The 26,478-nt window shown below is 38.7% G+C and overlaps 1 protein-coding gene across 1 annotated transcript in view; it reads left to right on the top strand.

Moving 5' to 3' along the window:
* LOC114678160 (uncharacterized) overlaps positions 1 to 26,478 on the top strand; it is a 150,420-nt gene that overhangs the window by 66,456 nt on the left and 57,486 nt on the right. The window lies entirely within an intron of this gene.

The raw sequence follows: 26,478 nt of genomic DNA, 5'->3' as shown, positions 1-26,478 counted from the left end.
AAATAAAATGACTAATGATGAGGTTAAATTGAATTTGTTATATTTCCTGACGTCAGTATAAACTGCTCAAACCATTTGTGAAGTTATTAGGCAGTAAATATAAATAGTTACACAGAATCCTCTCCCTTTGATTTTATAATATGGGAATTATGTAAATTCTTGTGAAAAATGTCAAAGAAGAAAAAAATGATATGCATTATGATTTCATAGGATGAGGAAGGAAAATTATAAATGGCCAATTATAGAGAATTGCTTAAATAAATTGTGATGCAGAAACTCAATGGAATATTATGCTGCCATTTGTAGGAAATATTTGAGATACATAAAGGACAACAGTGGTGTTTAGCTGGGTGTGATGGCTCATGCCTATAATATTTAGAATACATGAAGGACAATAGAGGTGTTTGGCTGGGTGTGGTGGCTCATGCCTGTAATCCTTGTGCTTTGGAAGGCTGAGGAGGGCAGATCACTTGAGGCCAGAAGTTCAAGACCAGTCTCACCAAATAGCAAAACCCCGTCTTTACTAAAAATACAAAAATTAGCTGGTTGTGATGGTGCTTGCATGTAGTCCCAGCTACTCAGGAAGCTGAGGCATGAGGGTTGCTTGAATCTGGGAGGAGGAGTTTGCTGCAGTGAGCCAAGATCGTGCCTGTGTACTCCAGCCTAGGTGACAAAGCAAGACTGTCTCAAAAAAAAAAAAGTGAGGTGTTTCTCAATAACTAAGGTTTAAAAAAATTTTATATATATACACTTTTTTCTTTTCTTTTCTTTTCTTTTTTTTTGCAAGTGGGAGGCAGTAAAATCAAAGCATACTGGTGGATTAAGGCAGAAGAGAGAGAATGGCTCCCAAGCACAAAGTATAAAACTGTAACCAGAATGAATTTACGGCCACATTCAATGAAAGAATGTGTCAATTAAGGACAAAGTTGCAAACAATGGAAACAACAACAACAACAAAAAAGAAGGAGTCTTGAAGACAAAACAAGTGTGCTCATCCAGCACTGACTAGGACTTTATCTTGCTTTGAAGTGCTTGAAACTATTATGGGGATAGGCATTCAAATTATATTAGAGACTCCTTTTGTTTGGAGGCCAAATTGCTCAGCCAACCTCATTATTAGACATCCATGTAACTTGTCTAGAGGGAGAATATGTGATAGGTCAAAGCAAACACAGGGAGGTAACCTTGATGGGCATACTTCTCAATGTAAATTTATAAATTGCTGTTTTAGTTTCATTGTTTTTTAGTCTCTTTGAGGCTTGCTAAAATTGATATCCGTGAATTCTATCAATTCTGGGACAGAGAACAAATTGTGTGTCAGCCTGTAAGGATGGAGGGACAGTGAGGAATTTGCCAAGGTAAGTGGCACCTTGTGTATGGCACCTGGCCTTCCGCAGGTGATACACTTTCTCATTTATAGTCTCTGAATGTCTGTACATTGAGATGTTAATTATGCGTCCATGTGGCAAGGAGAAAAGCATTTTTGGTATAATTTTAGTTAAAAAGCTAAAGCATAACATTTTGTCTATTATGAAAGCAATAATTTAAACTGCATGATATGGGCACAATAATAAGGAAACAAGGGAAAAGAAATAGTGACTGAGTTAGTGATGGGCATGACAATCATATTTCTTTTTCTTTACTGCCATTTTGTTTGTTTACTTCATAAAAATCAGAAGAATAAAGGCAAATTCAGTGTTATATGGATATAAAATTGTATAATGATATTTAATAATATAAATTAATATAAATAATAGCATATTTGTAATAATTAAATGATAAGATAGACATGAAGCAATACTAATTTTGGAAGTATTTCATCTCTAATTGGTCCATGAATCTGTTATGGCTACTACATGGTAGCTGAGGACACTCATTTAAAATGAAGATGCAGTAGCCACATAACTATGTATCTCATGCCAAAAAGAGTATTTTCTGGATCTGTGGTTTTCCAATTCTTGCACAAGTGAAATCTTATTGAGCATTGACTCATCTTCTAAACATATAGAGACTTCAAATAATCTCTGTTAAGTTACTTTGTAATAAATCAACAAATGCAATGGCCATCTATGTTTTCAGTTTTCTTTCTAACAAGCAGACCAATCTATTGACTTACCATTTTTATGTTTCTTTTTACTAAACTCTTAAAACAACTTAAAAAAACCATTTTTTCCCCTTGCATCTCCTAGCAGCCAAATTCAAATTTATAAGAAATAAATTTCTTATGGAGGCGCTTATCATTAAGAGACTTAACACATTATGATTTCCACCTAAACCCTTGGTGGTTAAAGGTTTTTGTAGAATATCATGATATATGATTTAAAAGTTAGAAAGGAATTTTTTGTTGCAGACTACCAGTGTGGGACTTGTAGTACAAAAGAAAGTCAAATGTGAGTATTACCCAAATAAAGATTTGAGATTTAAATTTTAACCTTAAGTATTTAAGTAATTTCACTCAAATAGTGATTTAATATAAGCAGAAGCGTTATCACTGCAATTCTCTACTCTCCTTTGTGTGTATCATCTTTTCTTTTCATCTCTCTTGTATTTTCACCATACTGAGTCAGTTTAGTTCTAGTCTGCACCTCCCTCTAGAGTATGAAAATAGCAGTCACTTTTCACATTTTGAGGCAGAAATACTCTTCCTCAGAGGAATTTGATTAGTGCCTCCACAGTTCTGCTTTTCAGGGTTCAGCACCAAATTCTATTTTTGCCAGCAGTACTCTTTGATTGTCCTCCTGGCTGGCATGGAAGCTGAAGAAGCCACTGAATCTGAGTCAGGCACTGCTTGATACATTTAAAACAATTTCTCTGGGATAACAGTAAACAACAAAGAATTGTGACCCATGAAGTTAAAATAAACTGAAGTAGTTCTCTAGAAAAGTGAGGAGACAGTAGATTTTACTGTAAATAAGGAATGAATGTTGCTAATTGCATCTATGGGTACATCATATCACCAGTCAGCCTTCAAAACACTTTGAACTCAAATGAGCTGTAACAATTTGGTTAGTCTCTATGCTCCTCATTCATAACATGCAAAAATGTGAATTCAGAATTAGTGAAGATTGTCTGCTTTTTGCTTGTTTCTAGAAGCATTTTATTGTGCAGTGACTTTTACCTCAAAGCTCTAGGATTTATCTGCAGAGATATATATACATGTGTATAGAATAGGCCAACATAAATAGAGATAGACCAAATTTCAAGAGATTAAAGAAGACATGTAGGACAAAACACTCTTAAATACACCAACCTCCAACCTCCATTCTCAAATACATGCGCATCCTTGGTTGTCTTTCCTTTCCCCCTACTTTTTTGGGAATACATGTAAAGAAAACAGAAAGAAAGAAAAATATAAACCTGTTGTAAAATACAAATAGATATCAAAGGAAGAGCTGTTTAAAAATACAGAGATTACTACCGATAAAATGCATAATTTTGGATACCAGTGGTTTCACCTACCATGCTGATGAAAAAAAAATGCATTTTGCAGTAAGTTAAGGAAATACATTTGAAGAGCCTTATACAAAAACCGTTTCCACTGTCTCTAAACAGTTTTTAAATGATTCATGTTAAAATACTTCACATATGCTCTGACTCATATAGAGTAGTCTTGAGCTAACATTCTTTTATCAGCTGGATGTTAATGCAAAGTTAGATTATATTAACTTTTAAGCATCACATTATATTTTATTTCTTTGTGAGCCTGGAATCCACTAAAATCTGTCAATCTTTGTCACATAATCATTATCCTATAACTTGGAGATTGAATTTTTGAACCTAAGAACAGAACTTTGTATTAACGACCGCCAAGTTTTATCTCATTTAGTTCACTTCTTTATTCTAGTCAGTTAAGGCAATCATTTTGAATCTTGATTCTGTCATTGATCATATTATTTACTGCAGGAGTTATAAAACTTTCTCTGTGAAAAGCTAGTAAAGGTTTTAGGTTTTGTGGGCTATGGGTCTTTTTTATGTAGTATTCCTTTTCTTCTAGTAAATAAAACACAAAAAACTATTTTAGTTGTAAAAACCATTCTTAGCTCAAGGGCCATACAATGACAAGCCTCAGACCAGATCTGGCCCACAGGTTGTAATTTGCCAACCTCTGGTGAACTGTATTAGTTATCTGTTGCTGTGTAACAAATAGCCCTACCATTTAGTGGCTTAAAATACAAAATATTTTATCTAACATGTGGGTCTGGAATCCAGGGCATTGATTTGTCTGGGTACCTTTGCCTTGAGTTCTTTCCCAAGATATAATAAAGCAGTTGGCTTGGGCTGCAGTCTCATCAGAAGACTTGACTGAAATACAATCTGCTTCTGAGTTTCTCATGTGGTTATTGGCAGGATTCAGTCCCTAATGGACTATTGGCCAGAGGTCCCCCTTGGTTCCTCGACAGGTGGGCAGTTCACAACTTAGTAACTAGGTTATATCACAGTTGGTCAACAAGAGGAAGAAGAAAGAATTTGCAAGATGGAAGCCACAGGCTTTTTGTAACCTAATTTCAGAAGTGACACCCATCACTTGTGCTGTATTATATTGATTAGAAGTGAGTTCCTAGGTGCAGTTCACATACAAGGGGAGGGGATTTCACAAAAGTGTGAATACTGGAATGGCAGGAATGACTGGAGCCATCTTAAAGGCTGCCTACAAAACCTATCCACCCAAAATATTCTACAACTTAGAATAAACAAGTTTTCAATTTATCCAAGTTTTTGATAAAAACATCCAAGAAGGGGTGTTCATGATGGACTTTTGTGGCATGCTTTCTCCCCCCAAGACTGATTCCAGCCCATTAATACTATGAATAGTGCTGATTGCCTAACTGCAAATTCTCAGTGGTAGTATCATAAACATTTTATCGTCATATCCTTGAAAATCTCAAGAGACATTTTTGTCAAACACATTTTAACAATCATGCTGTTTCTGCTTCACTGGACAGGTGAAATTAAGTTAAACTGAGTCTCAAGGACTGTCTTGAAGAATAAAATAAGTCATAGCACTACTATAGCTCAAATAATGTCATAAATAGAAAGAACCAGTTTCATCTGCCTTGTCTCCATGACAGGAAGTTTTAAGGCTGGTTGCATCCTATATGAGCCTCAATTTTTTTGACCAACTGGTAAAGCTGCCTTTTCCTCCACTTCCATATATACTTTTATAGAAGATGTATATTTTCTTATAGAATAGCAAAGAGATCAAATCAGGGATGAACTGGACTTTACAAATATTGTAACAGTAAATCATAATCATAATTTGATTCAAGGATCTTTCAAAATTAGAGAATGCCAGTTATTGAAAGCTGCTATCTAGATACCGACAATATACCAATATACCATTACAATGTTTCTACTGCTTCAAAACGGTCTAACCCAAACTGCCAACAAAAGTACTGTCATTTTAAATACTGTATCACTCAAACTGCAATCCTACTAACAACCCACATGTTTTGCAACTCCCCCTTAGGCAATATAATTATTATTACCCATTGGGTGTATAACATGAGTAACATGCTGAGCTAAACAACTTTATTAGGATCTTCTCATTAATTCTCCTTAACAACTCTGGCAGGTAGTTACTATTATTATGTGCATTTTACAGAGATTAAGCAACTTGCCTGTGGTCATCCAGCTAGTAAATGATGAAGGAAACGTTTGAAACCTAGTAGCCTAAATTGAGCCCTTTCTTTTAAAGCAGAGACACAAATGTAATATTTGTTTATTTAAGAACTGGTAAGGAAACTTTTCCTAGGAAACATGGTTGAATGATTCACTTTAGTTAATTTTTTTCCAGTTTGAAGCCACTAGATGGCAATATTTTCAAAAGTTTTTTTTTCTTCTTAAGTTGAAAAAGTAACTACAGTATTAGTGACTGGTTTTCTGTGAAAAAATTATTTATCTTTGATTTGCCAAATTATAACTGTTTTTTGTAGTAAAGTTTTTCAGTGATATAATGATGTAATGTGACCATAGCAGTTTGAAGTGGGACAAAAATTGGAGTGTTTTGTGCTATTTTGTTTACTTTTTGTTTTACTTTAGTTTGAGGTTGAAGAGAAGTTCCTAGAAACTTAAAATTTCTTCCTGGAGTCTTCCCTCATGCTACAACACTGCCATCAAGTCCTTGTTGTTTAATATCAAACATGACAAACACTTACTTTTCAGAAAAACATTGTGCTATAACAAACTTTAGTGACTTTAAAAATATAATTTGCATTGCCTGGAATGTACCACTCCTCTTTTACATCATACATTCTTGTATATCTTTTAAATCCTAACTTACATATGTATCTTTTTCCTCTGTGATGTCCCTTCCACAAGCACAGGCAGACTCTTCTAACAGCACCACCTCAGTCCCATACCATTTGAGGCTTTGATACATTATACATGTCCTAATGATATACTTATGTGTTTATCCTCCCACTCCTTTGGGAGCACCTCAAAGGCAGTCTTTTAAAAATTGATATATGGGGCCAGGCGCGGTGGCTCACGCCTCTAATCTCAGCACATTGGGAGGCCAAGGCGGGCAGATGACAACGTCAAGAGATGGAGACCCCCCTGGCTAACATGGTGAAACCCCATCTCTACTGAAAAAAATACAAAAATATTAGCTGAGCGTTGTGGCGGTCACCTGTAGTCCCAGCTACACATGAGGCTGATGCAGGAGAATGGCGTGGACCGGGGAGGCGGAGCTTGCAGTGAGCTGAGATCGCGCCACTGCACTGCAGTCTGGGCAACAGAGCGAGACTCCCTCTCAAAAAAAAAAAAAAAAAATCATATATATAAAAAACTCTATTTCTCAATACCTAAATAAAAAAATCATATTAGCATATCACAACCTATTTATCTAATCCTCTACCAATGACATTTGATTTCTTTTCATGTTTGTTATTACATACAATGCTCAAAAAAGTCTTTGTTTTTGTCTCGCATTTGTGTAAGAATTGCATTAGAAATTCTAGAGATCGAATTTATGTATAATAGGGTACATATGGGACACACAATTTTAATCGCACCTCACATTTGTAATTCATTTTGGCTGCTCATCAACTAATATGCCTATGTTTTGGGAACTTTCCATTTTATGAGTATGGTGGGAGACTGACCCTGTTTTCCACTATAAACACTGAAAGTGCCAAATACTTGCTTCCTGAGCTTCCTTTGCACCTAGGATGTGGGCACATGGTCTTGTTTCTCTACTAGAAATTGAGAGCCAGTGCATCGGAAGAAAGGACTCTGCACAGCGTGTTGATGGTTGCAGCAGGACTGAACTTTGTATCAGTAATGGAAGCTATGCTATTGGTGGCATTTAGTACACAGAGCCAGTTCTCTGTGCAGTGCAGGTTGCAACCACTTTTGTTTGCTGAAGGCCACAGTGGGGTTCTCTTTAGATCATTTCTATGGTGTGATTTTGAGCATTGTTTTTGGTGCAAAGCCCTGTCCCTAACTGTCTAGGCTTCCTAATGATTCTATGAACTACCCCCAAATCCTTATAATAATGTCCTATTCTGCCTTCATCAGTTGAACTTGGTTATTTTTTGTTTCTAGCTAAAAATCCTCACTGTTATAAACTGGTATCAGAAATGGGCTGGAGGTGTTGTTTCTAAAGAAGCTGAACAACTAAATAAAGAAAAGAATGACATTCTCAAAATTCTAGGGCATAGATTGAAAACCAACTAAAAGAATATCTCCTTTCTTGCAGCCACAGGGTTGAGATAGTCAAATTTTAATTATGTAGGTTTCCCAATTCCAAACTCAGCTGAATTCACAGTCTTGTGTAGTATGTGAAAGTCAGAGTTTGATAACGTAAGAGTAGTGTCCCCCCAGACTAAAATGGGGTACATGAAAGGATTTAATTTTATTGACTCAGAGAATACTGACTCCTCTTCATAGAGACTCCCTTGCTTCCAGAAGCACTTACTTTCATTTGACTCATGAGTTTGTTCTTACCTTGCTTTACAACCCTGTCACAACTTTACCTAAGGAGGTCATATTGCAGGAGGAAGTCAGTCCTGTTCTTGCTCTACTGTTAATAGTTATTATGTCTAGACCAATAATGAAAACTAGATCCTCAACTTGAGCTTGTATTAAGGGAGTGATATTATAGCATAACCCCCAGGATGACAAAGCTTATACTTTAAAATAGTTTAAGAAAAATATTATTTTAGTTCAGTGATGAAAAGAAGATTTGGTTAATATATAGACATAAATAAGGGAAGAATGTATTTTAAGAAGTAACTGAAGTTACCAATATGGGTAACCTTGTCAGAAATTAGGCTTTTAATATCCTAGTTTAAACATATGGGAGTAGTTTTAATTGTTTTCTTGTTTGGTTGACTAAAATCTAGACTATACCTCATATGAACAGAAATGGACCTACTATAGAGAAGAAAGATATTGATACAAGAATTAAAACACTTGGGTAGAAATCTTGAGGTAGAAATATTAGAGTAATTTGTTGTTTGCATACTGCTCTCCTGACTCCTAATAAAATCCCTCAAGAGGGTGTTAGAGATAACCTCTTCGCCAAATCTGTTAGAAATACATTAGACAGTAGGCTGGGTGCAGTGGTTCACTTCTGTAACCCCAGCACTTTGGGAGACCAAAGCAGCAGGATCACTTGAGGCCAATAGCTTGAGGTCAGTTTGGGCAATATAGTAAGACCTTGTTTCTATTTTAAAAAACAAACAAACAAACAATTTGGGAGTCTTTCTGAGCCACCTGTGGCTCAGGTGGCTGCCCAATAAGCAACAACAAGAAATACATTACATGGGCATTGTGGCTCATACCTATAATCCCAGCACTTTGGGAGGCTGAAGCAGGAGGATTGCTTGAGGCCAGGAGTTTGAGACCAGACTAGGAAACATAGCAAGACTCCCATCTCTATGAAAAATATAAAATTAGCTGGGCATGGTGGCTTGTGCCTGTGGTCTCAGCTACTCGAGAAGCTGAGGCAGGAGGATCACTTGACCCCAAGAGGTTGAGGTTGCAGTGAGGCGTGATTGTGACATTGCCTTCCAGCTTAGGCAATAGAACAAGACACTGTCTCAAAAAAAATAAAAAATAAAAAATAAATAAGAAAACAAATGAATTAGGAATACCTCTTGAGGGCACCCTTAATTTCAGTGAGAATGTGAAGATCTTAGGTTGATAGAAATTAGAGTAGTTACTCACTACGGCAAATTGGCGTGATTACCATAATTATAGACAGTAAATTCATGACCATTAGTCCAGATAACTACTTGATCTTTGATCTGAGCTGATCATGATGAACCACATGTTATCAATTAAAGTACCAAGTTAGTCATGCCCAGTAGCAGTCCACTATCAAAGGGAAGTAGTATATGTGGAACTGAGCCGGTGAATATCTAGAGGCACAAAAAGGATACATGTGTATGTGATTCATATTCTGAGTGTGCTACTTCTGCCGCATTGTCATTTTTCTCTCAACTTCATTTATGACCTCATGGCAAGTTATCTATGACCTAAATCTCTGACCTTGGTTAACAGATGAATCCACATAATTTGCTGGCACTAGGTGAAAGTAGACTACCACCTCCCAACAAACCTAATCAGGGTTAGCTCTTAAGGACCATGAAAAATGAATTCCTCTTGACAGATAGAATTTTGAGTATCCCAGTTAATTTTCCAGTTATCATGAAAACCATAGCCTGAGTCAAGAATCTGTGCTCATTTATGGTCACTAGCTAATGGAACTAGAAGGAGGAAGATTAGAGTCTTAGAAACAAGGAGTTTGAAAAGTAAAATACAAGGATAGATGTCTTCCTATGAATCCAGAATATGAGAATATTGTCCCAAATGAAAGTGCATCAAAAAGTCTTTACCGTGGAGGAAGCTTTTAATAATCAAAGAGGCTGGCAGTTAGCCTCTATCTATGACCACACCATTGCTTTCTTAATAGGCTCATTAAAAAATATCAATCTTGCAGGGATGGAGGCCATGCATGGACTCAGCAACATCAATTTTTACTCCTGAAGGCTTGCCAACAGCAGGAACTTATCTTCAATCTTTCATGTGACATCTCCATTAGTTTTCTATTGCTGCATAAATATTATCACAAAATTAGCCATTGGTAACAAAACACATTTATTACTTCACAGTTTCTACGTGTCACAAGTCTGGACATGGCTTAGCTAAGTTCTTTGCACAGGTTCTCGGAAGGCTGTAATCAAGGTGCTGGCCATACTCCATTCTTGTCTGGAGGCTTCATTAGGGGAGAGTCCAATTCTAAGTTAATTCATAGTTTTTGGCTGTATGATTGAAGGCCCTGACTTTTTGCTAGCTTTTGTCTGGAGGCTGCCCACAGCTCCTTGACATATGGTCTTTTAGAACATGACCACTTACTTCATCAAACCCACAAGCCAAGCTGGCTTTATGGGCACACATCCTATGCTGTCACATATTCCTGTGCTTAGAAGGACCCATACTTGGTTTAAGGCTCCTTTGTAGTTGTTTTGAAATTCTTAGTAATTTTTGAAAAAGGAGCCCCAGGTTTTGCTTTTGCAGTGGGTCCCACAAATTACATAGCTAGTCCAATCTGCAAGGAGAGTTTCTAGCTCCAGTCTGCTAAGATGGAGACTTTGGTAACAATCTAATCACAAGAATTACATCCATCATCTTTGCCATATAATGTAATCAAACGTAATCATAAGAGTGACATCACCTTTCCTACTGTCTACTGGTTAGAGGCAAGTCACAGGTCCCTACCATACTCAAGGGAAGGGGATTATAGGAAGATATAAATACCAGGAGGTGAGAATTGCAAGCGCCACTCCTAGGTCTTTCTGCAACAGTACCATAAACTGGACTAGGACAAGTAGAGAGTAGGTGCCTAGAAAGGATTTCAGTTGGATTTCTCTGCCTGCCATGCTTCTGTTTGCAGCACTATTTCTTGAAATTTTTGAGTATCTTATTCACAGTCATTGTATCCCACACAGCATTGCCTCCAAGGAATTATTTTACAGTTTACAATTGTTCCCTTACACCTGCTTTATAGATTGTCGAAATGTTGTACTGAAGACTAGCACCTATAGTGCCAGGCAGGAAAGCAATATCTTGGGAGGTCAGGATATTGTCTTGCATAATGCATTATATGCTCTGAACTGGTAATCAGTACATGGGCTGTTTTTCTCATAAACAGAATGTGTAGATTTGGGAAGCAATGACTATAAATGGTGGCTCATAAAATTACACCAAATGCCTACTTACACATTTTTTGCATTGTGTCTTCAGAACACGAGTTTTTACTGGTTCAGAGATCTTAATGTCTAAGAGATATTACTTAATATCTAAAAGAGATTTCCTGTAACCATCAGGAGGCACAAGCAAAGTTCAACTGTATTGACAGTGGCCGCTGCCAACTGACTATTTTGAACAATTGATGCCACTGGACAAACCAGACCAAAAGGGAATTCAGGTGTTGGCAGTGATGATTGATTCTATTCATGAAGAGCAATAGGCTTATTGCTACACAGTGAGAGCAAGGAAAAATATGGATAAAATCCTTCATTATTTATAGTATTTATAATTCTTATTTATTTTTCTTTTCAGATTTTATTGTCTGAGAGCACTAGTACATTACTGAAAAGCAGTGTCTATAATGGACATCGTCTATGACTCTACAGACAATATTTCTAGCATTTTATCATTACATAAGATGTTTGTGGAAGGTTTAAAAAGATGACTGTTAGTTAAGCCCATTTCTTCTTTTTTCTTTTTTTTAAAAAAAGAAAAAAAACTTCAATTTTTGTCTCAGGATCTATAAGCCCATTTTCTTCTATTCTTGGTACTCTTAAAAAAACTCATGAATGTATGTTGCATTTTTTCTAATGCATTTTTCATTAACTAAAATAATTATTTACTCCTTTAATTTATAAATGTGGTGAATCACATCAATTGATTTTCTGTGTTTCAGACATTTTGGAGTTTCTGAAATAAAACCTGCTTGATCCCCTCTATGTTCATCTCCTGTGCTGGATTTGATTCATTAGTATTTTATTTAGGTTATTAAATCTGTATCTATAAATGACATTCACACAGCATTTTTCATTCTTGTATTATCCTTAGTTTCAATTTCAAAGTAAATTGGGTAGTATGTTAGTCAGGGTTCAGTTTAAGATAACAGATTCCATCCTGGAAAAAAAAAGGATTTATCCTGTAAGGTGCTAAATGGATTACTTACAGACATGTTTTGAGAACTGAAGAAAGAGACTTATTTGCATTTCCAGGAACTATGACTAAATCCATATAGCAGAACTGAGCCCCCAGGGAAGATACTGCCAGTGTTATAATCAAGAATTTGAAACATTGTGAAGCTGCCATCTCTTCCACGATCAGGAAGCCACTGAATCAGGAACTTATGCTGTCTCCAAATCAGGATACAGAAGCTGCTATAGTTGGCATTTCCAGAATCACATCACCTCTGCTAATCAGAAAGGTATCTGCAGTCAGGACACCGATGCCCAGCTGTGTCACCAGCCCCTGCAGCAAAATGGATGCCCTGCATCCTAAACCTCTTCCCATTTGATTCACTTCCAAATTAGTTTCAAATGGGTAAAGTTTGATAGCAGAGCTCAAATCACATCTGGTATCTGAGCTAAAGAGATTCTGGGAAATATAATGTTTTATATGGCTTCTGCCTGCTTTGTGGAGCTGGAATAGATGTTGTATGAGCCAATTAGCATTGATGTCCGTAGGTGTCTCTCTCCTTTCTCTCTCTTTCTTTTCTTTCTTTCTTTCTTTCCCTCTTTTCCTTCCTTTCTTTCTTTTTCTTTCCTTGCTTGTCTTTCTTTCTTTCTTTTTCTTTCTCTCTCCTTTCTTTTCTCTTTTCTTTCTTTTTCTTTCTTTCTTCCTTTCTTTCTTTCTTTTTTTCTTTCTTTCTTTCTCTTTCTTTCCTTCCTTCCTTCTCTTTTCTTTCTCATTTACCACTTTATGATAAGGGATTATTGCAAAGGATGCAGATAAAGAGACCTGTAGGGCGAGGTATGCAGGAAGGGATCTGGAGCTTCCATGCTTTCCCTGGGTGCACCACCCTACAGGAACTTCCACATGTTCAGCTATCCGGAAGCTCTCTGAGCTCTGTCCTCTTGGGTGTTTATGGAAACTTCATGACATCAGCATTTTTTTCCCGCAGGGTATAGCGTGGGACCCTCTCATGAGAGGAACATTAGAGTGAAAGGAGGGCAGGAGAAGGTCAGAGGCCTGCCCTGAGGCCTAACGTACTCCACATTGTAACGAAAGACTGTAACAAGGGCTATGTGAGTTACGAGCCAGGATGAACCATGGACAAAAATCAACATATATCATAACACCACAGCCACCCCCAGGATTTTGACTAGAGAACCTTTATATCTATCTATTATCTATCTATCTATTATCATCTACAAACACAATGATTAATCCAGTCCAGCATATTGTATGAATGTCCCCCAAGTCGAGGCCATTTAGGTTTGCAAATTTCCTCTCAATCTTGTCAGGTTTCCAAAGCAGGAGTGACCTTCATAAAGATACAGCTTCACCCTTTCAGGCATCTGGGATAATTGATCTAAGAGACTCTTGAATTGTTAATGTAATATTGAATTTTCCTCAATAACCCATATATTTATTTCTTTACTATATGCTACAATTTCTCCTTCTCTCCATTAATACCCATACTTTTTTACCTTTGGAAGGGACATTGGAATCACCACTGTGCTGGGGTCTATAGTGCAGGTAGCAATACAAAGTATAGCAAGCAGCTCCTCCTCACAGTTCACGCGCATTCAGACAGGGTAATGTTACCTAAGTGCAGAATGAGTGAGATATTTTTACCAGGCAATATAGGTTCATTCACTGTTAGTCCAAGTTTTGGCAGATGGGGTGAAGGCACAACTCACCCACATCCTGCCCTTAGGAATTTTGACCCACATGGTGCCCTTAGGAAGGTTTAAAAACATAGTTACAGTTTTTTGCTCAGAAATTATCCCTGCTGTTCCAGCACTTGCAGTCACAGTGGGGTCCTAGTGAGAGGTGAAGCCGGCTGGGCTTCTGGGTGGGGTGGGGACTTGGAGAGCTTTTCTGTCTAGCTAAAGGATCATAAATGCACCAATCAGCGCTCTGTGTCTAGCTAAAAGTTTGTAAACGCACCAATCAGCATGCTGTAAAAACGGACCAATCAGTACTCTGTAAAATGGACCAATCAGCGCTCTGTAAAATAGATCAATCGGCAGGATGTGGGTGGGGCCAAATAAGGGAATAAAAGCTGGCCACCAGTGCCAGCAGGGGTAACCTACTGTAGTCCCCCTCCCACTCTGTGGAAGTTTTGTTCTTTCTCTGTTCACAATAAATCTTGCTCCTCACTCTTTGGGTCCACACTCACTACCTTTATGAGCTATAACACTCACTGGGAAGGTCTGCGGCTTCACTGGACACCAGGAACCCACTGGGAGGAACAAACAACTCCCGACCTGCCACCTTTAAGAGCTGTTAACACTCCCAGTGAAGGTCTGCAGCTTCACTCCTTAAGTCAAGCGAGACCACGAACTCATCAGAGGGAAGCAACTCCAGACACATGTGAACATTTAAAAGAACAAACTCTGGACACACCATCTTTAAGAACTGTAACACTCCCTGAGAGAGTCCGTGGTTTCATTCTTGAAGTCAGTGGTTTCATTCTTGAAGTCAGTGAGACCAAGAACCCACTGGAAGGACCACTCTATCAGGTAGGGGAGAAAAAATAATTTTTTTTTTTTTCCTGAGGTGATATGGGGAAGAAAGAAAAAATTATAGTCATTATATCAGTGTATGCCTCCCTTGGCAAGAACTGCATAGTCGTAGTAGCATGCTCCCCAGCCCTTCTTCCCCAGATCACCAAAAAAGCAGAAAAAATCTAGCAGGCACATTGTAGTCCAACTGAGTATGAGTGTGAGCAGACACTTGAAGGTGTGTAAGTCAGCTCTTCATGCTTTTATTTCCCCCTGATTTAGACAACCAATGTTTCCATTGTCTGCTCTACTTCTCTATCAAACTATTACTCTAAGGAGGATCTGTGCCTGTTGTTGGACATTATAGGCTATACAATGTATTCCTTGGTCTTCAAAAATGATGGCTAGCCATCCATATCCATGCAATATATTCTGTTTTTTTTGTTGTTGTTGTTGTTGTTGTTGTTGTTTTTTAATGGCACTTGGAGCATTTTCGTCTTCCAAGATACGCAAAGCCCACTCCATAGCCAGTGTCTATTCCTGTCAAGACTCATTTGTAGTCCCCTAGGGCTACTAGCATCTGTCTCACTATCCAGCTATGTTCAGGGCCTTCCCACCAGAGAATCTGTCCCATAGTCATCAGCAGTCTTTGTCTCTCTTGCTGAGAAACATAACAGTTCTTGCTGGCATTTTGTGCCTGAGAAGGTGTAAAAGAAACATGTCTACATTCAGCCCATCTCTGCTCTGTGAAATACCTCCATATCCGCTCATTTCAAGGACCCAGGTGGCCACTTCAAGGGAGTACATGGGTATATCTGCTTGTCGATTCCAGTCACTTTCTGAACCTGGAAGGGAGTTCTTCAGATGAGCATTGACTTGTTCTTCTTTAATGCACCCCTGAAATTCTCCATAGGACCGTGCTCCATATGTGCATCCATTTAATAGGCCAGATTTCCATGGCCCTCTTGCCTGAGTGTACGGCCAGACCATGGGTCACTGCCCATAGGTCAGTAAACACCCAAACTCAGGGGCTTTTACCATTGATCAATTCTTCCATCACTGTTAGAAAAACAGCATGCAATTCAGCCCACTGAGCAGACCTGTTTTTACCTTCTTGATCAAAGTAGCTGCCTTCCAAATAGGTGGTGTCCATTTACCCTGGAATTGCATCCACAAATCAAGTGGCTGTTGGTTAGTCAATTGAGAGCAGTTTATCAGGCACTGTAGAATCCAGCAGTTTCTCACACAGTTCCAGAGTCAGTCTTAGGGGAAAGGAAACACCCCGCTCAAGAGCATTCCCTCCTTAGATTTCCTGGATAGCATAATACTCTATAAACTATGTCCCTTTTATTATGGAACTTTTCTGGGCACTGCCATCCCCATTAGACTATTTCTCTGACACCACCCAAGACAACATGGGTATTTCTGGTGTCACAGGGGTAGCTTCAGCTAACATTTCATAGTAAGCCCTCTCAAGTGGAAATTCTCTAGTCCAAAGTCTCAGTAGATTTTGCTGGGAGGTGCTCAGAGGCTTTTGCCATAAGGCCTAGGGAATGCTTCCCAGAGGGTTATCAAGTGGAAAATTTATCCCTACTGGCACTCTAGCTTCTACTCTGTACTGCACAGACTTTGAAAATTTTGCTGGTTCTCATTTAGCATGTCCAATTAATACTGCTTGAAGGGCAGATTTACATGCCATCTGTTTTACAGTACCAGTTAGGGAAACATCTAATCAGATACAATGTTCAAATATACTAACTTTCAGGAGCCCATCAACTTTTACATTTTTAATATTCTAGTTTCAGTAACTTCTCTACCCTCAGACTATTTTACCCTCTGGTGTGCAAAAAGCTTTGTGCAAAAATCCCCAGCCAAGGATTAAGCCAAAGGACCCTGGCCCTTTTGTCAATCTTTATCTTGATTAGTCTGCCCAATAATTGCCACAGGCAATTTCACATCAGATTTTTCATTGTAACCTCTGCCTTCTAGCTTTTTTAATTTCTCCAAATTGGTTTGGGGCCTTTTAATGTTGGGGGGCCAGAAGGGGTTCCCTTGGGAACCTTTGATAGTGTTGTATTAAGGCCTTTCTTTTTTTTTTTTTTTTTTTTTTTTTTTTTTTTTTTTTTGAGACAGAGTCTCACGCTGTTGCCCAGGCTGGAGTGCAGTGGCGCGATCTCGGCTCACTGCAAGCTCCGCCTCCCGGGTTCCCGCCGTTCTCCTGCCTCAGCCTCCTGAGTAGCTGGGACTACAGGCGCCCGCCACCGCGCCCGGCTAATTTTTTTTGTATTTTTAGTAGAGACGGGGTTTCACTGTGGTCTCGATCTCCTGACCTTGTGATCCGCCCGCCTCGGCCTCCCAAAGTGCTGGGATTACAGGCTTGAGCCACCGCGCCCGGCCAAGACAAACCCCATCAATTTCCATCTTACTCATTCAATTTCTTAATAACCATCTAAAGATTTCCACCCTGCTGGGATGAGTCCCATGACTCTCCCCTTTCTTTATCTTCTTGGTTTCACCCCATCAATGTTTTCTTTATTCACCTTATTTCTAAATAACCTTTTAAAAATTTCCATCTTCCTGGGATGAGTCCTTTGACTCTCCCTTTTCCTTTCACGATTCTCTTATTAGTTAACCTTTTTTTTTTTTTTTTTGAGACAGTCTCATTCTGTCACCCAGGCTGGAGTGTAGTGGTGTGATCTCAGCTCACTGCAACCTCCGTCTCCCAAGTTCAAGGGATTCTTGTGCCTCAGCATCCTGAATAGCTGGGATTACAGGCATGTGCCACCATGGTTGGCTAATTTTTTGTGTGTGTGTGTTTTTTTTGGTAGAGACAGGGTTTTGCCATGTTGTCTAGGCTAGTCTAGAACTCCTGGCCTCAAGTGATCCACCTGTCTCGCCTCCCAAAGTGCTGAGATTATAGGTGTGAGCCACTGTGCCTGGTCTAACTAACCTAATGTTTTTATTAGCATCTGTAAGACCCATGAGGGGAAGCTGAGACAGAAAATTTGCTAAGCCTTCTAGAAATGTTGTTTGATTTACATGCCTTCTGTTTTATAGTACCAGGTAGGGGAAACATTCCCCAATCAGATACAATGTTCATTCCCATAATAAAACCAGGTAATGATTTTAAGGGGCCCTCTTCTGCAGGAGTAATGTCATGTGGGATGCCAGGTGGAAGGGGCCCCTTTAACCGCAACATTTACCATAACCTGCGTAATGGGCATATTCAGTGGTTAAATATCCCTACCATCATAAAGCCGGTCCCACATGGATAACATACAAAGCATATCAACTGCCTAATCTGGGGTGCTCCACTTGGCATTTATAGGTGGAGTTGGACAGTTCCCCTTTTCAAGGTAAACAGACCTTACAGTGGATTTTATCCAGTCCACCAGCCTGGCTATTCGCTGAGGAATTACCTCCTGTGTACCTGAATTGTATACACCCATCTGCGATTGTTCAATGGTGAGTTGTGGGTCCTACAACCCAAACATGCTGTTCCACTCTGCAGCATTTAAAATCAAAGCTACTGCCCCTAAATTTGATACTCTCATAGTCCATTTGAGTAGAAGTTTCTCAGGAAGTTGATATCAATCTACAAAATGGAACAATTCCTTCACATTATATCCTCTGGTTTCAACTGTTACCTGGTTTTGCCCTCCTTTCACATTGATTATGTTATTAGTAATCGTAGGTTTCAGGGATACTTTCTGTTGTCACTGCACAATTTTCTCTTTTGTGGGTGACTTTGAGCCTAGTGGCCTGTGCTCGGAGAGACCTACATCTGAGCTTGGTCCAGCCTGGAGTCCTGAACCAGCACCTTCTGTTACTTTCATTATAGCCAGGATAGATAACAATAACCAAGGGATTGAATATTTTGCTTTATTTCTTATTAGTTTGCATTTTCTTATGCATCCACTGAACCAGTTTCTGGGGAGTTGAATCCATCTCCAAATTCCACTGGTAACGTTCACCTTTAGTAACTGATCTCAAAACAGCTACTAGCTTCATACGACAGGTGACCACATGGCCACTCAGGAATCAAAAGTTCCTCACCCCCCACCCTTTTATCCTTTCTCTTCCCAAACCACATGTTTCCATGAGTCAAAGACAATTAGAGCAAATTCCATTTTACTGACACCAATATGTGTAGGGAATACTCTCCTCAAACTGCGATTTTCCTCTACTCTCACACCACAGCAATCGCCAACACAGGAGACTTCTGTGACCAAATGCATGGGGGTTTCCTACATATCAAGCAGTGGACACCAGCTGGGTGTCCTCTAATTCAGCTCCGACACTCTTTACCCAGAAATAATGTCAGATCCCACAGGTTGAGGCCTCAGTCTCCAAGACTGCCTCCTACTCACCAGTCCCAAGTCCTGGCCTATGGAACTTCTGACAGACCGGCTTCAGGTTGGGGTTCCTATGACTCCCTCATTGGGTTTGATTAATTTGCTGAAGTAGCTCACAGAACTCAGGAAAACACTATGTTTACTAGTTTATTATAAAGGATATTGATGATGAAAGGTGTAGGGCGAGGTATGGGGGAAGGAAGGTATGAGTCACCCTCCAGGCACCTCCATGTGTTCAGCTATCTAGGAGCTCACTCATCTTTCTATTACCAGAAACAAATTGTATAAGATAGAAATTATCTAATTCTTGACGGTTTTGTGAAGTATACCTATACATTTTTGTCTGGGAGAATCTGTAAAATCTGCCAGTTATTTTATTTGTGAGAAAGGTGGTAAGAGAAGTCATATTTGTATTAACCTGTAAATGAATAAAATGTCTTTGGAAGTACTCATGAACTAATGAAAACATTGGACTGCCTTTGAGAGAGATACTGGGCAGTTGAAGGAGAGATGGGAAAGAGTTTTTAGTATAATGACTTGGAGTAGTTTAAATTTAGACCCATGTGAATGTACCATCTTTTGAAATTAACAAAATAAAATATCTAAAAATGAAAAGGATGGACTAAAACTTACACTATTATTTTATGATTTTAAGGATTTCCTTATTTCTGCTTAGGCTCCCCCTTTCATTCCTAATATTGCTTTTTTCTTTTTCTTTTTCTTTTTTGAGATAGAGTCTCTCTGTGACCCGAGCTGGAGTGCAGTGGTGCAATCTTGGCTCACTACAACCTTAGCCTCCCAGGTTCAAGCGATCCTCCTGTCTACCTAGTAGCTGGGATTATAGGGGTGTGCCACCACACCTGGCTAATTTTTGTATTTTTAGTAGAGGCAGGTTTCACCTGACTTCAGGTGATCTGCCCACCTCAGCCTCCCAAAGTGCTGGGATTACAGTCATGAGCCACTGTGCTTGGGCCTAATATTGCTTTTGTGACTTCTTTCTTTTATCCTTTTTTGCCTTGATTGCAAACAGCTTATTTATTTTGTTAACCTTTTCTAACACTAGCTTTCAGATTCTCTATTCTTTTCTTCCTTTTTTAAAAATTTTTTATTTTTTTGAGACGGAGTTTCACTCCTGTTGCCCAGACTGGAGTGTAATGTCACGATCTCGACTCATTGCAACCCCCACCTCCCTGGTTCAAGCGATTCTCCTGCCTCAGCCTCCTGAGTAGCCAGAATTACAGGCGCCCACCACCACACCTGGCTAATTTTTTGTATTTTTAGTAGAGATGGGGTTTCACCATGTTGGCCAGGCAACTGATCTGTGGCCTGTTAGGAATCGGATCTCACAGCAGGAGGTGAGTGGCAGGTGAGTAAATGAAGCATCATCTGTATTCATAGCCACTCCCCATCGCTTGCATTACCACCTGAGCTCCACCTCCTGTCAGATCAGTGGCAGCATTAGATTCTCATAGGAGCGCCAACCCTATCGTGAACTGCGCATTCGAGGGATTTAGGTTACATGCTCCTTATGAGAATCTAATGCTGGATGATCTGTCACTGTCTCCCAACACCCCCAGATGGGACTGCCTAATTGCAGGAAAACAAGCTCGGGGGTCTTACTGATTCTACATTATGATGACTTGTATACTTATTTCATTATATTTTACAATGTAATAATAATAGAAATAAAGTGCACAATAAATGTAATGTGCTTGAATCAGTCCAAAACCACACCCCCAACCCTGGTCCATAGAAAACTTGTCTTCCACAAAACCAGTCCCTGGTGCCAAAAACATTGGGGACCGCTACTCTAGATGTACCCTGGGTTCACCCCCCACCCCTGGGTTTTAGTATACAGTAGTTTACTTTATTTTTAACTGTCATTTTTATTGTTCATTTTAAGAACTTAAAAAATTCTTTTCTTTATGTAACTTAATCATTTATTAGCACCACACTCTAAAAAACTGAGCTAACCAACCACATACGTTAGCCTTTCAAAATCAGTAGATTGTATCTTATTTTCGTGTACCACATTATTAAATGAAACAATAGATACATTATTCTGATGTGGCAACCAAGGAAATGAAATCAATCTATGTATTTTGATACCTCAGTTAAGTTTCTCAGTTTAGAAAAATGATACAAAACAAAAACTTTTTTTTTTTTTTTTTTTTTTTTTGAGACGGAGTCTCGCTCTGTCGCCCAGGTTGGAGTGCAGTGGCCGGATCTCAGCTCACTGCAAGCTCCGCCTCCCAGGTTTACGCCATTCTCCTGCCTCAGCCTCCCGAGTAGCTGGGACTACAGGCGCCCGCCACCTCGCCCGGCTAGTTTTTTTTTTTTTTTTGTATTTTTTAGTAGAGACGGGGTTTCACGGTGTTAGCCAAGATGGTCTCGATCTCCTGACCTCGTGATCCGCCCGTCTCGGCCTCCCAAAGTGCTGGGATTACAGGCTTGAGCCACCGCGCCGGGCCAACAAAAACTTTTATACAACCTAAGCTGTCATTGCTGTTATGTCACAAAATATCTTAGTCTACAATTTTTTTTTTTCAGGGTCAAAGACTTGATGGCTCAGAGTTTTGTCTCATTCCTAGATTATTCTTTTCACAGTCTTTTCCTTTCTTTGGGTTCTTTAAGCTTTCTTCCCTTTATCTATTCATGTCACCAAAACCAGTAAAAATCTGAGAATCTATCATTGATACTCACTTGCTGTCTGATTACATTTAATCTGAAGCTAATTTGCGTTTCAACCATCTATCTGCATTTAAATTCTATTCTTTGTGAGTTTTATTTTTTATTTTATTATTATTATTTTTTTTGAGATGGAGTCTCACTCTGTCACCCAGGCTGGAGTGCAGTGGCTCCATCTTGGCTCACTGCAAGCTCCGCCTTTGGGTTCACGCCATAGTCCTGCCTCAGCCTCCCAAGTAGCTGGGACTACAGGGGCCCGCCACCACGCGGAGCTAATTTTTGTATTTTTAGTAGAGACGGGGTTTCACCGTGTTAGCCAGGATGGTCTCCATCTCCTGACCGCGTGATCCGCCCGCCTCGGCCTCCCAAAGTGTTGGGATTACAGGCGTGAGCCACTGCGCCCGGCCTCTTTGTGGGTTTTAAAAGTATCTGCAAGAGGTGAGAATATATTAAGGTGAGAAGTCAGTGAAGCCCTTGAGGCCTCATGAAGCATATAAAACCAAAACCCCCAGAAAGAAGCCTGGAGTTTGTTTTTCTGAGTAGCTCGAAATGCAGAACCAGAATATATTGACTTTCTCTTTTTTTGCCCTCAACTCAATTCCTTTGAGGAGACTGTTCAAGCGAGGGCCAAGTTTCAAGAACTTCTGAGGATGCCAAATGCCATCTGTGGTCTCACTATCTCACCACAGTTGTGTCTATTAGAATGTATCCTTCTCTCCTTCCTACTTTTTTTTTTTGCCTAATCAGAGGGCCTCTTCTTTGACCCAATCCTTGCCAGTTTTTTCTTTTTTCTTTTCTTTCCTTTTTTTTTTTTTTCCTTAAGACAGCATCTTACTCTGTTGCCCAGGCTGGAGTGCAGTGCGGTGATCTCGGCTCCCTGCAACCTCCACCTTCCCAGGTTCAAGCAATTCTTGTGCCTCAGCCTCTCTAGTAGCTGGGATTTTATAGGCACACACCACCACGCCCAGCTAATTTTTTGTATTTTTAGTAGAGACGGGGTTTCTCTCCATGTTGGCCAGGCTGGTCTCTAACTCCTGACCTCAAGTGATCCGCCTGCCTCGGATCCCAAAGTGCTGAGATTACAAGCGTGAACCATCATCCCCAGCCAGATTTACCTTTAGTACAATTCAAGAGACATAATGTTGATAATTTACTGTGCTCAAAGCACTATAATAAACACTATTCTAATTATTAGTTCGTAGTAAAACTTTTAGAGTGTTTAGGAATGTATGTAAACCATTTCTAATTCCAGATTTGACATTTCCTACTGAAGTGCACTGGCACATTACTTTGTTACTATGTTTCCTATGTTTTTTTTTTTTTTTGGAAGGGGGGTGGTGTTGCTCATACTTCTTCGCATTATAGTAAGGTTTATGTCAATTATTTCCTCTGTTGTATTTTTAACTCCTTGAGGAGACTACATCTTTGTATTTAACATAGCAATTAGAAACAGATGCTTACACTTTGTAGGTACTTAGATGCATGAACATAAAAGCATTCGATAAATAGTGAAAGCTTTTTCTTTTCTCATTGCTCCTGTAGACATTGATAATATCAGAAGTTTTGAGAGATATTTGATGAATATCTCTATTTGTAGTGCTTACTGGTAAATAAGAAGCAGCTTTCTAAAAAAAGTATGCATGTATGTATATGTTTATTGTAAAGTTTATTTACATACAATGTGTAGAACAACTTAGAAACAATAATAAAATATATAGTGCTTTTAATATAGCCAGTTGATTCTCACAGAATTATTTCAGATTTTTTTTTCGGTCTCCTGTATCCATAGCTTCCCTATGGTTGTAGTTGATGAGCATGATGTGGTTAACCATGAATGTTGGTTGATATGTTTGTTTACATTAACTAGTAAGAAAGAAGTGAAAAAGACTGATGTTAAAACATCACTTGTTTGTCAGTTTTGTGTGTGACTTTTTTGCTAAATTAGGTAAGTTTTCAAATACTGGGAGAATAGTTCTCCAATTTTTTGGTGCTACTTATAATATGACATGATGTGACACACTTTAATTTGCATTATTAATATTTTCTCCATACTTTTCTTATCTGTTATCAAAACAAGAAATCAAGGCTTGATTTGTAGTGCTTCCAAAAATAAATAGGAGTACTTTCTCTTTTTCTTGTTAGATATACATGATATTTATCAGCTAGTAGCATAAATATGAATTTGCTGGCTGAAAATTATTACTCTTGCTGTATATGTATGTTTGTATGTTTTGGTGTGTGTGCAGACACATAGTTAAGTTGGCCTCCCCTATTCCTTTTTCACTTATCAATTGTTCCTATAAACAAAAAGGTGAATTCTACTATGGTGTGAGACTCTTTATCAGATATTTCATCCTGATTAGTTACAGCAAATCACTTTCTCTTTCTAGGCCTCTGATTTCTCATCTATAAACTTATGAGATTGAATTAGATTATCTCTAATGTTTCCTTCAGACTCTATTATTCATGGTGATGACAGATTACTGTTTTTACATGTTTGCTGTTTATTCTGTGAAAGGCTGATAATTCTCCATCTGTGATGTTGGGCTTCACTGACCAGTGGTGTTTTTTTCTGTGCACTTCAGAGGTTTAGTGATGTCAGGTTTTGCTAGATGACTTGCTTTAGCCAGTGGAATCTAAGCAGAAATGATGTCTACTATTACCAGAAGCACTAAGGGCCATCTGTGGTTCGGCCTTCTCTTTTCCCACTGCCACAACAATGACAAAGTTCCACATGAAGACTGCTACTCTGTGGGGAAAAGGAAGAGATCAGCCTGTTACTGTGTCTATATAGAAAGAAGTAGACATAAGAGACTCCATTTTGTTCTGTATTTGAGATGCTGTTAATCTGTGCCCCTACCCCCAACCTTGTCCTTGCAAGAGACATGTGCTGTGGTGACTCAAGGTTTAATGGATTTTGGGCTGTGCAGGATGTGTCTTTGTTAAACAAGTGCCTGAAGGCAGCTTGCTGGTTAAAAGTCATCACCATTCTCTTAATTTCAACTACCCAGGGACACGTACACAGCCAAAGGTCGCAGAGATCTCTGCCTAGGAAAGCTAGGTATTGTCCAAGGTTTCTCCCCATGTGATAGGCCGAAACAATGCTGCTAAAAGGTTTATGGAGATGTTTGCATATGCATCTCAAGGCACAGCATTTTCCTTTAAACTTATTCATGTCACAGAGATTTTTGTTCATATGTCTTACTGCTGATTTCCTCCCTACAATAATCCTATTGTCCAGCCACTCCCTTATCTTTAAGATGGTAAAGATAATTATCAATAAATACTAAGGGAACTCAGAGACCAGTGCTGGCGTGGGTCCTCTGTAAGCCGAGCGCCGGTCCCCTGGGCCCACTTTTTCTTTCTCTATACTTTGTCTCTGTGTCTCATTTCTTTTCTCAAGTCTCTCGTTCCACCTAACGAGAAACACCCACAGGTGTGGAGGGGCAGGCCACCCCTTCACTACTCTACCTAAATCACAAATGGAAAAGAAGGTGGAACACACAGGCAACCTCCTACTGACATGTAAAGTAACAAGATGTTTGTTGTTGTAAGTCCTGAGAAGCTGGATTTTTGTTACTGCATCATAATTTGGCAATACCTGGTTAGTATATGAAGTTATCATAATTGAATTCATCAATAAAATTTTAAAAATAATTTCCAATTAAAATTTAGTCTAAAATTCATAAACATATAAGTAATATATATAGACGTTATAGAGATAAATTGTAAATGAACTTTAAAATAAAACATAAGTATAAAATTTATGTTGAAGAAATTGACCTAAATATGTCTTCACAACATTCCTTGAAATTTTTGCCTTGACAGTAACAAATGCTGTCGAGGAGGTGAAGAAAAGGAAACCCTTGTACGCTGTTGGTGGGAATGTAAATTAGTACAACCACTATGGGAAACAGTTTGAAGGTTCCTCAGAAAACTAAAAATTGAGCTCAATTTTGGTAGGGGGAGACTGGGGGCAATGGTTAATGGGTACAGAAAAGATAGAAAGAGTTAGACCTAGTATTTGATAGCACAATAGGGTTACTTTTTATAGCCAGTAATAACTCGATAGTACATTAAAAATAATAAAAAGAGTATAATTGGATTGTTATAACACAAAGGATAAATGCTTGAGGGGATGGATACCCCATTTTACATGATGTGATTATTAAACATTTCATGCCTGCATTAAAACATTTCATGTACCCCATAAATGTATACACCTACTATGTACCCACAAAAATTAAAATTAAATATTAAAAAAGAAATTTTTGCCTTGAATTACTGAATGGTTCTTCTAAGTAAAAATGGGTATTTTTCAAAAGAAATTCATTATTACAATATTACATGCCTACCCCCAAATGGCAATATTCCTTAGCAATTCTTAATTTCCAAAGATTAATTCAAGAGTAGGGCTTCTCCAGAAGTAATCTTTTGACTATATATTGGTTTTTGTCATTTTAAGCCTGGTTAAAGAAGCTAAAAGGTGTCTAAATTTATCCATACTTCATTTGTGGCACAAAAACATTGATTGATTTTTCTCTCTGCTCACCACAGCAAAGGGAACCTGAAAGTAAGTTCTCTTTGCCTATGGCAGTGACTTATTCCCATGAACTTATGTCTTTGATATCATCAAGGTAACATCTGCAGCAGTTTTACTACTTTATATACTTTTCTTTTGTTTGTTCACTAACTCTCTTGTTTTTGAAACCAATTATGTCTTAAAATACATTTCT

This window comes from Macaca mulatta, chromosome 5, assembly GCF_049350105.2.
Source record: "Macaca mulatta isolate MMU2019108-1 chromosome 5, T2T-MMU8v2.0, whole genome shotgun sequence".
Taxonomy (NCBI): Eukaryota; Metazoa; Chordata; class Mammalia; order Primates; family Cercopithecidae; genus Macaca; species Macaca mulatta.
This window is presented reverse-complemented; position numbering and strand designations above follow the sequence as displayed.